Below are 5789 nucleotides of genomic sequence, written 5' to 3' on the forward strand. Positions count from 1 at the left end.
GGAAAGACTCCCTGCCTTACAAAGGATGACTGCTTTTAACTCTCTCTGTCTAATTACCTGCAAATTCATCATTTCACTCTTACTGAGAGCAGAAAACTACTCCGTTGTGTAAGTGTACTATGTTTTAATTATCCATTCAGTTGATAGCATCTAGGTAGTTAGTAATTTGAGGCACATATGAATAAAATAGCAATGAGCATGGGTGTGAGTTAGAGTGTCCTTTGTGTGTGTGCCCTGACAGTACACCTGGGTCTTGTGGTGAATTGCATGGCTTGAGTTAGAGTGTCCTTTGTGTGTGTGCCCTGACAGTACACCTGGGTCTTGTGGTGGATTGCATGGTTTGAGTTAGTGTCCTTTGTGTGTGTGCCCTGACAGTACGCCAGGGTCTTGTGCTGGATTGTTTGCACACTGATTTCCATAGTGTCTGGACTGGTTGATGCTCCATCAGCAACGAATAAATGTTCTGCTTTTCCCGCATCCTTATCAGCATCTGCAGGCACTTGTTTTATTGATCTTAGCCACTTTGACTGCGGTAAGTAAAATTAAGGTTCTAAGAAGTTTACATTTGCATTCCTGAAGGTTAAGGACATTGAACATTTTAAAAAATGTTTCTCCGCCATTTGCTTTTCATTGTTTGAGAACTCTGTTTTGTTCTATACACCATTTTTAAATCGGGTTGTTTGTTTTCTTGGTTCAGTTCTTAAGGTCTTTGTTCTTTGCCTATTCTAAACACTAAACCCCTGTTTTTATACATACATACATACATACATACATACATACATACATACATACATGCACAGACACATATGTGTGTGTTTGTGTATGCATAGATGTATAATTGGTAAATATTTTTCCTGTTCTATGGACTTCTCCTTTGTTCAAATGGTCACCTCTGTTTGACAGAGTGCTTTTTAGCTTCAGAAGATCCCATTTACCAATCATCGTTCTTAATGTCTGTGCTAAGCTTGAGGTGTCCATGTTTCATTCATAATGTCCACAGATATTGGGTAGTAGTAAGGGGCTGGGAATAGGAGGGGAATGAACTCAGGGTCATGAAAGCATGAATGGGAAAGTAGAATAGGGAGAATAGGTGGGGAGGAAGAGGGAGGACAGGATAACAGAAGGACTATGAAGAGGGACAACTACCACTGTGGCTTTTAAGGCCATATCAAAATCCATTACTGTAGCATCAGCTTTCTTAAATACATCCATATGTAAAAAAAAGTTAGTGGAACTGACATATAATGGGGAAGACAATGCCTCATCATACACTGCTAATTAAAGCCCTCAGTTCTAAGAATGCATTGCTTTTTGTTTGTTTGGTTGTTTGGTTGTTTGGTTATTGTTTGGTTGTTTGGTTGGTTTGATTTGGTCTGGTCTAATCTGTTTTGTTTTGTTTTGTTTTGTTTAAGTCACTGGCCAGAGAGAACCAGAGAAACCCCTCCCAGTACTCCAGGCTATGGCCAATGCTATTGGTTACCCTCCACAACCTGATGATAAGACCCTGTTGTTAAAGATAACACATACTTAAGTCATTGAGACATCTTGCTGGTGCCCAACTAGAAGATTCACCCTAATGACCAGCATTCTTACCACTGGAAGGTACCATATACACCACCTGCCAGCTGCAATAGTGACAAGCCCGCAAGTCATAGCGGCAAACCAAACACTCTTCTACTAGATTTCAGATCTACTCCCACGAGATGAAATACATATCTGATATCTGATATTTTTTAATGGAGTAGCCCGAGAATAGACAGGCCATGGAACGAACACAGAAATAAAATGACTCCTAATGGTATATTGCTATCTCATCGATCAGTACATAGCTCAACACTTAGCAAAGAAGCTTCTTCTTGGAGTAGATAATAACTAACACAGAGACTCACGTCTGGACAGTATGCAGAGAGCACGGGATCCTAGAGCACTCAGCCCTAAGTGGTATGCCTTTATTACAGCCCTCCTCCCCTCAAAGCTTAGGAAGCTGTGGAGAAGAAGGGGTGAAAAGAGGCTCTTTTAAAAGACAAAGATGGTAGATGGCTCAAAGGGAGCAGTGTCTTCCAGATCCAAGATGGCTGATACACACATAAAACCTCTCAAAGCCCATGACAACATACACTGGACCTTGACAAGTTAAACCAGAGAAATCCTAGCACAGAGCATGGGAAATGGGCACAGAGCGCCATCCCTCACCAAGAAGATAAATGCAACTGATACCTGTTAAGAGAGGGGTGGTCAATTTTCTGCAATGGATGACACTGGGTATATATCAGCCACAATTCAGGGCAGGTCTCATGTTCAGGAATAGTTGACTAACACAAAACAGGCTCCATGATTTTTGCATTTTTATTGTTGTTTTGTTTTGATTTTTTAAAATGATTTTCGGTTTTTGTTGTTGCTGCTGTTGTTGTTCTTGGGAGAGAAAGAATGTAAAGTTGGGTGGGTAGGGAAAAGCAGAAATGTATTACTGTGTGTGTGTGTGTGTGTGTGTGTGTGTGTGTGTGAGAGAGAGAGAGAGAGAGAGAGAGAGAGAGAGAGAGAGAAGATAAACAAAGAAAGATTGGAGAGATTGTGTATGTAGAGGCACTCATGTGCTGTTGTGTTCAGAAGTCATACGCCAAGTTTAGCTGTCATTTCTTAGTCTTGCCCACCTTATCCTGAGGCATGTCCTCTTACTGCCCTGGAACTCATCCTGTAGGATAGATTTGTTGGCCAGGAAGCCCCAGAGGTCTGCCTACCTCTGCTTCCCTGTGCTGAAGTCACAAGCGTAAGAACACATTCCTAAACTCCCCACCTCCTTGTTCCCAGAGTACTCAGTGTGAGGTGGGCGAGCATGCTCATCACCTCCAGGCCCGTGTCTTTTGACCTTACAAGTTTTTCTTCAGTTATGACTGTGTTAGTCAACTCTCAGTTGCCATAAAATGCCTGTGAAAACCAATTTAAATGAGGAGGAAATTTATTTGGGATTACTGTTACAGAGGCTTCAGAGTGTGGTCACAGGGCACCATGTATCCAGGCTCATAGGGAAGCATGTCATCCTGGCAGAGTTTGTGGTGGAGGAGAAAGGATTTTATCAGCTCCCCCGGTGATCTCCTTTATCCAGTGAGGTCCAAGCTCCCATTACAAGTCACATCAGTGAGGTTGGCATCCCATGATCCACAAGCCTCAAATGTGTAAGTCAGAGATGCTTTCATACAAACCAAAACAATGACTACTTTAAATTTCTGTCCTGTTCTCTGAAGGGCAGAACAGAAATTACTTTATCTGGAGGAAATAAGACTGGAGTCTAATAAAAGATGCAAAAGACACATGCTAGAGAAAAGACAGATGCCTTAAGAAATGGTGCTGGGTGTATGTAACAGCGGAGTCTTCAAGTGGATCCTCCAGTAACTGGAGCAAGGCTGTCCCTAAATATGGTGTCTCCCTGTGTGTCCCATTCCCCTAACCGGGCCACCTTGTATGGCCTCAGTGGGAGAGTTGTGCCTAGTACTGCAGTGACTGGATGTGATAGGGTGTGGTGATACCCAGGAGTGGCTCCCCCTTCTCAGAGTAGAAGGGGGAGGGGCATAGGGAGAGGGGCTGTGTGAGGGGGTGACTGGGAGGAGGGAGGCTGCTAGGAAAACTCCATATCCACGTGTAAAGACTGAAACTGGATCCCTATGGCTTATGCTCACACTGTACAAAACCTAACCAAACCAAAAATACTCCACCGTACCCACAAAGTCAACTCTCTCTACATACATACATACATACATACATACATACATACATACATACATTCATATATACATACATACATGCATACATTCATACATACATCCTTAACGAAAACCACGAAACTGCTGGAGGAAAATGAGGGAAACATTTGAGATACAGGCAGTGGCAAGAGTTTTCCCAGTCAGACCTCTCCACCGGGTTAGTAAGAACCAGGTGACAGCAAGCAAGATGCCTTTCTGCAGCAAAGGAAGCAGCAGACAGGGGAAAGCTTACACAGTAGAGGGGATGTCCACCGGCTCTTCATACAACAGGAAATCAGTATGCAGAACATGTAAAATGCTCACTACTTAACCAGAAGAGTAATTCAATAACTAAATGAGCAAGGGCCCTGACAGGTGCACCTTATAAAAGAAGTATAAATGCTCCACATGGTCCATATCCTTGACATCTGGGAAATGGGAATGGAAACTGCACTGTGGATTCGTGTTATTCCAGTCAGAATAGCTATTGTTAATGGGATAAAAAAAAACTTAAAAATAGAGTTGAGAATGGCGGTGTGGGAGAAAGCATTCAGGTATATTGGTGGCAGTGCAAAGCGGTAGAGCCATGGTGGATATTAGTGTGGAGTCAAAACAACAAACAAACAAACAAACAACAACATACTACACTATGATCCAACTACTCCTCTATTTTGTGTATACCTAAAGGAATGTTAGTGAGTTTACCCTAAGGATACCCACATACTTGTGTTTACTGCGACCTTATTCATAATAGCCTAGCAATGCAATCAGCCTAGGAAACTCTTTGTAGCTGAATAGTTTTCAAGAGTGGACTACATTTACACGATGGATTATCCAATGGTAAAGAAGATCAAAATCATGTCATTTTAAAGAAACTAAATGGAAGTAAAGATCATCTTGTGTCTTAGAGTCACTGTTGCCTTGAAGAGAAACCGTGACTACTGCTACTCTTGTAAAAAGAAACCTTCATTGGAGCTCGTTTACAGATTCAGAGGTTTAGTTCATTATCATCCTGGCAGGAAGCATGGCAGCACACAGGCAGAGCCTGGTGCTGGAGAGGAGGCAAGAGTTCTACATCTGGACTCATAGGCAGCTGGAAGAGAGTGACAGTGAGCCTGACTTGAGCTTCTGAAATCCCAAAGCCTGCCCCCAGTGACACACTTCCTCCAACAAGGTCACACCTCCAACAATGCCACTCTCTATGAGTCTATAGGGGAGATTTTATTGAAAACGCTACATCGTGTTAGATAAAATGAGCCAGACTCAGAAAGACTTTCCCATGCCTTTCTCATACATGGGACTTTGCAGAGCAGGTATTCCCACACCTCATTGTGATGTGTAAATAGCAAAGAAAAGCTCAGTTGACAAGAAGACACAGAATATGTGAGTTCCTTTCCCTGTGTGACACCCTCCATCCTTTCCCTCCTCACCTCTCCCAGGCTGGCCTCACATCCAAGTTCTTTCTGCTCATTGATTTGTTCCCATGGCTGGCTTTGGGCTTTTCTTGGAGCATATTTTCCCTCTTAAGTTTGCACCAGCTTCCTACAGAGTTGTCCATTGGTACAGATCAAATTCACAAGTCCCAAGGGTTATGGAATTGAAACATTCCAATAACCCATTTCTCCCTGGAACATTTACAGCCAAGACTGTCATCTCAGTCTTGGTCCATTAGACAAAGCTGTATTATTAAATATATACTTTCCTTGTTTTTATTTTCTTAAATCACATTTCACCACAGATAGTGAATAAAGCTTTAAATCCCTTACGATGTGCTTGACTCAGTAGTACTTGCTGCTGTGTTTCATCTAACATTTGAAGACAGTGTTTAATGTATTGAAACCTGTTAGTTTTATCAAAGATTTCTGCAAATATTTGTCCCTTACACTTTTACATGTTATGACATGGGGAGATATAAATTTTTTAAATTGTTTGAAATTAAAATAAATTTTTTTTTTTTGAGACAGGGTTTTTCTGTTCAGCCCTGGCTGTCCTGGAACTCACTTTGTAGACCAGGCTGGCCTCAAACTCAGAAATCCGCCTGCCTCTGCCTCC

The sequence above is a fragment of the Mus pahari genome, chromosome 22, assembly GCF_900095145.1.
Source record: "Mus pahari chromosome 22, PAHARI_EIJ_v1.1, whole genome shotgun sequence".
Classification (NCBI taxonomy): Eukaryota; Metazoa; Chordata; class Mammalia; order Rodentia; family Muridae; genus Mus; species Mus pahari.